At 30.1% G+C, this 9,398-nt stretch overlaps 1 long non-coding RNA gene across 1 annotated transcript; it reads right to left on the reverse strand.

Annotated features, from left to right (window-relative positions):
- Positions 1–3,637: 3,637 nt before the first annotated feature.
- On the reverse strand, positions 3,638–6,243 carry LOC124922731. Its single transcript, XR_007097862.1, has 4 exons — positions 5,946–6,243; positions 4,864–4,940; positions 3,864–4,660; positions 3,638–3,719 (listed from the first exon to the last, which is right to left on the reverse strand). It is a non-coding gene; the product is annotated as an uncharacterized LOC124922731 (long non-coding RNA).
- Positions 6,244–9,398: the final 3,155 nt, after the last annotated feature.

The following is a 9,398-nucleotide window of genomic DNA, read 5'->3' on the forward strand; positions in this document are numbered from 1 at the left end:
AGAAAAATCCATTCTACAATATCATATACTTTTTTCATATCAATTTTAATAGAACAATCAAATTTTCTACCTTTTTTTATTTTCTTAAATTTATGGAACGTTTTTTGGGTTATAAAAATATTATCTTTGAATTTGTCGATTTTTAATGTATTCTTCTTGTTCACTACTGATTTTGTAATTTAACCAAAATCTTTGACATCACCTTATATGCAAAGTTATAAAAAAAAAATTTAGAACGTTGGGAACCCAGGATCTCAAGGAGGCCTGAGATATATTCATCTCTTGTTGCCACTAAACTAGAAGAGAGGATGATTCACATGCTTAGAATTTAAGGTTTTGTGAATCATTAGAGGTTAGTTCATTTAGTGAGACTAATAGAATACCATGAGTAAAGAAATATAAAAAAGACTTTGATAATGTTATCTTTAATGTTTTCAACATGAATGATAAAATAAACTTGATGGGTACCATGGGCCTTTTGCTCCTATATTAAATGTAGCAACATGAACCTCCTACATAGTAATGGGTTAGTAATGGGTTGTAGGAGGTACATGTTAACCTCATCAATCATTTTAGGTTGAACAAGTTCAATAATTGGATTAAAATTAACTAAACTAATTGTTTAATAAAGATTCTTATAATACTTATCAAAGATGGAATTAATACTAGGGTCATGAAACCACTACCACTCAAGTCTTTAATCCCAAAATTTTATTGTTTTGTCTCATATGAATAGTAGTAGTATGGAAATACCTCATATTAGAATTGCAATAGATGTGATTTTTAATTCTTAACCTCGATTCCCAAAATTTCTCAAGATTCTTCCTAAGTTGTTTAATCTTTTCTTTCACCTATTTATATCATCCTCAAGACTTACAAACCAAAAAATTAAGTATGTTAGTGGTTTTTTTTTTTGAAAAATTTCCAAACATAATCTTATCCCAATTAGTTAAGGTTTTGACAATTCGATATAACTTAATGTAAAAGGAAGGACATCAATATGTAGTCCTGCCAATGTACTTCATCTCAGCAAATTCGTCATTGTATGGCGAATAATGCTCAACCCGAAGAAGTTTTTTTTTGTTTTCCTCCTTGATAGAAAAGTTTTTATGAATAAGGGGGAATGATTAGAACCATAAGATGTAAGGCTTTTGTATGTTGTTTTTCTGTAGCAAAGATTCTACCTAGTTTTTTTTATCACGAGGTCTACACCTAAATGGTTATTACACCATTTGTACCTGCAACCACTTGAGCCAATTACTCTTAGTTAAGTAATCTTCTCAAAGTCATTAAAATCCCCGACACATAGCTAAGATGAGTAGTACATGGTGGAAGTTTTTGAAATTATAACCTAAAGAACATCCTCATCCTCATCCCCATCCCCATTAATAGGGTTAATGCATCCATATAGAAAAGAAAGTCTCCACGGATGAGAGCGTTAGTTAAAAGACACAGATGGTATCTTAAGTGCAGACTCAAAGTTTAATACAAAGTTAATGACCAAAATATTTTGTATTTCAATTATAGAATAAATTATAAATATATATGGTGTATCACAAAATAATCTTTAATCATATATCTATAATAAAATAATTTTTCTCTTTTCTCTCTTTCCTCCAACTTTTACATTTTCCAACCAATGAAGGTGATGCCAAGTCATTCCCTCACCAAATTCCCTCTCTCTATCACTCCTCAATATTTAATATATATATATATATATAATTAATTATTATTTTTTAAAATCAAAGTTTATTTTCTCTACAAAGTTGGAACGATTTTATAGTCATGATTTTACTTTAGTATGTTTAAATGGGAAATTTGACTAAATGGCCTTAAAGATTAGGCTATTTGACTTTTTGACCCCCTATAAAAAAAACGATGGTGACACTTTTATATTTTTTTTGACGAAATTGTCCATGTCGCGAGACGTCCTCAATCGCGAGACACAACCGGCATTCGCGAGACGCAACCGGCATTCGCGAGACGATTTTTTTTTCAAAAAAGAAAAAAAAAAATCGTCTCGCGATTGCCGGGTGCGTCTCTCGAATGCCGGTTGCGTCTCGCGAGTGCATCTCGCAACTGGAGGTTGCGTCTCGCGACAGAGGCAATTTCGTCAAAAAAATATAAAAGTGTCACCAACGCTTTTGATGATGAGGGGGTCAAAAAGTCAAATACCCCATCTTTAAGGCCATTTAATCAAATTTCCCGTTTAAACTACATACTTTTTTGTTAAATTACATTTTCCAAAATATGTTTGAATATAATTTTTTGTTAGAATTATGAAAATGACATCCCATGATTCATCACTACAACAAAAAGGACTTTCGGCGACGCTTAAAAAGACTTCTGCCAACCCTTAAAAGCGTCGCCAAAAAGATCACCGACCCTTATTCTTGCGTCGCCAAAAGCAGGGTGGGCGTAAGTTTTAACAACGCTTATTTAAGCGTCGGTAAAATCATTTAAGCGTCGCCAAAAGTCTTTTTATTTTTTAACAATTTTATTTTATATTTTTATATTTTTATTATTTTAAATTAAAAATAACATTTAAAATATCATTTTTTTACTCATTATTAACATTTTAAATAATACAAAATAAATATAATTCATCTCCATAATATTATCTCTTAAAATCATATTAATAGTTAAATAATTTTTTTTAAATAAAAGACAAATTTCGTATACTAAAATAATTATATAAAAATATAAAAACAACCATTACTCCATTAAAATTTTAATAAATCCCACTTTTAGGGCACCAACTCCACCACACAATTAGACCTGATATTTGATCAACAACTTGTAATTAGATTTTGCCATGTGGTCTATTTCCTGCAATGAGATTCAAAGAAGAAACATTTCATTGCTCTTGACAAGATAAACAAACAATAAATACAAAGTAAATTTTCTTTAACTAAATGAGAAAAACAAAGTAAATTTACTTTAACTTGAGAAAAAAAAGATGTCAAACACGTCACTCCTTTTCTTAAATACTCTCAACAAAGTGTTTGAAGAATTTTTCACACCAATGTAGTCCAAAAGAGAATCCAGCAATTGAGATAAGTAAATCTCTATAACTTACTCAATCTTCACACATATAAAGCAATAAATCTTAATTAGGATAATTAAATCTGCAACTCAACATATGATATAACCTTTTGGCAGCATTAATAATTGGTAAGGAAAGAGATTTACTCAATTAAAGCTAATGTAATGCTAACCTGCATAAGTAGCTCTAACACCAATCCAAGTAAAGCCCGTCTTTCATGTTCCAATGGAAGTTGTATGTTGTTATATTTTTATATTGAAATTGAAAGCAGAGGAAATAAAACTCAGCAGTTCCACTTATAAGTATCAACATCTATAATTGGTATCAAGAACTCTCTTGGGACCATACTTTGTTAGAAGACCTTTTAATAGTGAATACATAAACTTTCTTTCATTGAAATCAATAAGAAAAAAATTATAAGAATTATAAATTTAACAGATAAGTTCACATAAAGCTAGTTATAGACCTATATGAACAACAACATTTTTAATCATTGATTATTCTACTGCAGATCTGAGCTCATTTAAGCATCCTAAATGACTGAAAACAGTATCAAATGGACAAGAAATACAAATGCATTAGATTACCAACTTTGATGATTTAGAAGTTTTGAAAACTTAATCTCAGGAAGAAGGGATCCCTTGCTAAGAGTTGGACGCTCATAAGGAGCAACCTGAAAGCCAGAAAAGGTCCATCATCACAAGTACCAATAGTGATGACCAAAATGAAAGAAACCAAAATCAAATCATCATCACTCCAATAACAAATTAACAATATACATGAAAAAGACAACAGATGCAAGGAAAGTCATACATACCGCTTCTTTAAAAATAATTGCAAGTTCACCTTGCTTAACACCCTGCTTTTAGAACTCTCTAACAGTATAACCCTACAATAATAATACAATATTGCATCAATTCATTTTGGTGGGTTAGCAAAAAAATATGGTGGAAATAAGAAAGTTTTCAGTCATATGAAGCCAAAATGTGCAATATGTTTGACATCAGTTGGAAGCCCAATTTCAGTCTCTCGTTCCTCCTTCATAACTACAACACAAATATTGATATATGATATCACCTGAGCATAACATAATTAAGGTATACAATGGATTCGATATCTTCGTCCTATATCAAACTTAATTAGAGTACGATAATATCGAAATTGTGCAACTTAAACCAGTGTTGCCGCCTAGGATGACGTATTTGAAGCTTTTCTCCGCCATTGATTCACTGCTCGTTGGTTGATTTATCGATTCAGATAAGAAAACAAACTGAAAATGCAGCTCAACATAGCTTTTCAATTTTATTGTAATTCTGTTATAAATGGAATGCATAATAAACATGAAAATCACCATAGCGTGGATTTGCAAAGGCTTGTTCGATCTTGGGTTATTTAAATAACCAACGATTATTTCAAAATAACCTTGTTGGGAGTATATATGTTATTGTAAATTAGGATATATTTATATTAGATAATCTGACATTAATTATTGACTAAATTTAGTACCTGATATTAGCCAAGATGTATGAGTTTTGCATCAAAAAACTCTTCTGACATGTATGCACTATGTTCTTTTTCTCCTGCTACATTATGAAACCCTTGGGCATGCCTTACCTGTTGTATACAATATATAATAATTAACCAACCAAATGGCATGTTTTTAGATTGCAAAAAACATAATAAACTGGATATAATTTATACTTATTATTTCAGGTCCTGAAGACATGTCCTAATGTCTCACACTGCTTGAAGAGTAAGATGATTTTATATCTCTTATGACAGGCTTAGCAAAATAACTCATAAATTGAACATCTTACAAGTTATTAACTCTGCACTCTTTGTTGGATAGCTCTTGTCAGCTTCGGAGAGGTAACAGCCGAACAAAAATTGAAAGCTGCAGAGTTTGGTTTGTCAGTACACTCTTGGGATGATTTTCTGCAGTTGGTGAGTTTCTATTTTATATGTTCAAATCCATATTAGTACTTCCTCAATTGAGAGAGTTGTAGAGAATCAGGGATATCTAAATTTTAGGTAGGCATATCTTTTGGTTATTGGTTATTGTTGATGATGTTAATAAAGATAGTATGAGCCAATATATTGGCAATTGATTAATGATATGACAATACTAAAGTGTTAGAAATTTAGAATTATTCACTTGGATCTGGTTCACAGATAAAGTAAAAATTTCATGGGTAACTGGTCAATTGGATCTTATACGGTAGACATTTGAAGGTTGAACGATTTTCGGTGGTGTATCCCAACCAATACAAATTTCATATCAAATATATTTAGTTTTGTATACAAAAATTCATTAGCAAGTTTTGAGTCATCCATATCCATTCAGATACCAAAGTTCTTAACAAATAAAATGAGATGTTAACTCCACTAACTAGTTGAACTGTTTTATAACAATGTTTTATAACGATGAAGTGAGTATATATTAGTTATACTGACAGTATCATCTATGTCTGCAACTTAACAGAAATTGTCCATCACAACAACAAAAACTCAAACATATCTTAAGAATTATCAGTGCACGGGTTAATAAAACTCCTCTGCCTCTCTGTTTTAATTTTAATTTAATTGAATTGAACTGTATACTACTATTTTAAAACAGCTCTCACTTGACCTAGATTTTGAGCTAAAGATAAGAATTATGGTAGAATTTGAATCTTCTAGTCTGCTTTCAGATCTAAGAACAATACAAATAATATAAGTTCAAGTCTAATATAGCTTAATCAATCAATATTAGCAAGTTATGCAGATCAGGGCGATCAAATCAAACAAGGACGAAACTATGATCTGGAAGCTGATAAATACGTGAAGAATAGGAGATTGACATGTAAAATGAATCGTTTAAATGATATAGCAATGGAAAATAGAGAAATAGAGAGATTACCGGAGAAGAGAATGCATAGGAGAAGTTAGCAGCAGGATAAAAATGATGCAAATTTACAAAGAGAAGGATTTTCTGCTTTCGATAAGCACCAACTTTATGAATCCACCCGTCGTTCTGCAATTTAGCTTTCGAAGCTCCTTATCCAGATCCTTAGTCATACCTTGAATCTCTCCCTCTCCAACTATATGACCTAGAATGAGAAACAAATGAAAAAAGAAAAGGGAAGCTAAGATGAGGCGGCGAAAGCGATAACAGGAAAGGGACCGTGAGGGAGAGCTTCCAAACGCACAAATTGCTGCCTGTTTAAACCCTAAAAAAACTTCAGCCCCTTGTGAACACTTGGTCTTATAAAATTTAAAAAATAACTGTCAATTAAATTAATTACTCAATTTTAATATATTATTTAATATATAAGTTTTTGTTTCTTTTTATATTACTTAATTTGGTGAACGTAAATGAGTTAAAATCTATTTTAAAATTAATTTTAATATTATTTGTTTTAGAAAAATTCCAAATTTATATAATATATATTTAGTTAATATTTTTACATATAAATAATTAAATAAAATTAATTTTAAATTTGAATCATATAAATACAAAATTAAATATATATATATATATATATATTATTTTCATATATAATTAATAATTAAACTAATTTATTGAGTTAAAAAATAAATAATTTAAATTATATAAAAGTTATCCTATATAATAAAGGTTGGCAAAATCCAACTTTTGTTTAACTTTTGCCAACGCTTAATATGCGTTGGCAATGATGTGTCGCAGAAAGCATGTTTTGTTGTAGTGCATTTTCTATAAAGAAAAAGGGTAGCCAACGGCGCCCTATATTTATTCAATCTTCTAGAAAGTGAAAAAGTGCTTGGTTAGAAATCAATTTAGAAACTATATAGCCACCACTGATTTTGTTCAAATTAAAAGAATATAAGATGTTTTGATTTTTCCTTTTGGTACCAATTTGAAGTAAGTCTGATTATTATGATTAGGTCTCTTTTCTAGATATAATTTTGACTTTTTGTATTGCTTTTGATTTTGACCAAAAAAAAAAATAGCATCAATTTTGTTCCGAGTATCTTACTCTCAGTGTGTACAATTTTGGTAACATTAGAAAACGGATAAAAAATTGTCTCATATTAAAAAATAATAAGAAATTATTGGTTTACTTTTGTAATGTTTGACAAGTTTAATTTATCTAATGAATCAATAGTCCAAAATATTAAACATACAACAAATCAGACAGCATAATTTCTATGTCCATTTTAATAATATAAAAATAAAACTTTCCAACAAATTCAAAATCAGCAAATGTTTGTGAATAAATGATAGTTGTAAATAGTGCTATATACGCCCAGGCCGGACCCTATTTGGACGTGGGAGAAATCATTGCCTCAGGGCTCCGCATACAAGGCGTCCACATTTTTTAATATATATATATATATATTATATTTAATATGGTGCAAAAACTCATCACGATTTTTACCTGTGTAACTTGTCGACTGTCACACACAATCTCTAATATTGGTCATCTCATGGTCTCAAAGGTATCAAACAATTCTAATCATTCTCAATCTGATTATCGGCTCCAAATCTTGTTTGATTATTCAATTTGTTAATCTTATAGGCTGAATAAAAATATTTGCTCTTATAGACTTGTATGATTTTGATGAAATATCTGAAATAGGTAGAGCTTTAGTTTTACTTGCATTAATAAAAAAAAAAATTTGTTATATTATCAATGAATTTTTAGAATTTGTTGACGAGAAATCAAAATCATAACAATTAATTATAATAGTTATTCTAATTTATTAAAATGATGAAATCCTAGTTCTATACTTTTATTGATGTATGAATGAATGTGTTGTTGAGTTAAGTTGTGTTGATTAAATTAATTTTGTTTGAAAAACTAGATGAATTCAATCTTTATTTGATGAAATTGTAAATTGTGACAATTTCAGAATCTGTCAACTGTAAGAAGTTGGTTGTAACTATTGAAATTGATCTGGTGTAAAATGCATTCTAAACATTTGTTTGGAACTCAAAAGAGAAAATTAAAACAAAGGGATGAGGCATTAATTCAAAGTCAAGCCGGTGATGTTAGCAAATATTTTGTTTAAATAACATAACAGAAATAGAGGAATTATGAGATAGTTTGGTGACTAAAGAACAAAGTCACTATGAAAATAAAGAATTGGTTGAGGCTGTCAATTTGGATGAATCGAATGAGAACTTGGAAAATTACTCAACATGAAAAAATAAATCCGATTAAGAATTTGGAGGATCCTAGACATTGAATAACATTAGTCAAAAAGACTGAAAAATTTCTTGGTACATATGGGTCCAAAAAGAGTGAATGATTTTTTATTTTCTAAGGATAGTAACAATAGGTATTTGATTCATCGCATCATACACGGATAATAGAAAATGGACAAACATTTGATAAACTATGATTTGTATATTTTATTTCATTATATAGAGTATTTTGCTTCTGTTGTAAGTTGATCAAGACTGAACAAATGATGAGTAAAATGAGAAATTTGGGTAATGACAAATACAATTACTAGCATACATAGAAGTCTTAAACATCATGAAGTTAGTAGGGATTGAATGTTTGATTGGATTGGATTGAATTAGAAAGAGGCTAAAAAAATCAAACAATTGATGATAGTATGCAACTTCAAATAAACAAAGAAAGACAACATTGGAGGCAAGTGTTAACAAGAATAATCTCCATTGTGAAAACACTTGCCAAAAATACTTTGGCCTTCCGAAGAAATGATGAGAAACTTTATGTCGAAAACATTGGATTATTTTTTCAAATGATAGAAATGGTTGCTAAGTTTGATCTAGTGATGGAGGAGCATGTTCTACATTGTGAAGCAAGGGAATCACAATATACGTATTTAATTCTCAAAATTCATAATGAGTTGGTAGAAACTTTGGCAAACGAAGTGAAATGGGCAATCATTTTTTAGTAATACTTGATTGTACTCCAGATGCGAGTCATCAAAAACAAATGTCTCTAGTGCTACAATGCGTGTATGATTCGATAGACACACCAAAAGTAAAAGAATATTGGGTTGAGTTTTTGAAAGTGGATGACACATCAGGCCTTGGGTTATCAAGTAAACTTCTAAATGTGTTAACTAGAGTTGGGCTTCACATTGATGACGTAAGAGGACAGGGGTACGACAATGGGTTTAACATGAGTGGAAGACACAAAGGTATACAAAAAAGATTGCTTGAAATAAATTCTAAAGATTTTTACACACCATGTGGTTGTCATAGTCTTAATTTGGCATTAGTTGATATGGTGGAATATTGTCCTAAAGCCAAATCATTTTGAGTGATGTAATGCATCTATACATTGTTCTCTTCCTCTATAAAGAGATAGAATTTTTTTAAAGATAAGGTGTCTGGTTTGACTGTTAAGCCATT

Source organism: Impatiens glandulifera, chromosome 1, assembly GCF_907164915.1.
Source record: "Impatiens glandulifera chromosome 1, dImpGla2.1, whole genome shotgun sequence".
In the NCBI taxonomy this organism is placed as follows: Eukaryota; Viridiplantae; Streptophyta; class Magnoliopsida; order Ericales; family Balsaminaceae; genus Impatiens; species Impatiens glandulifera.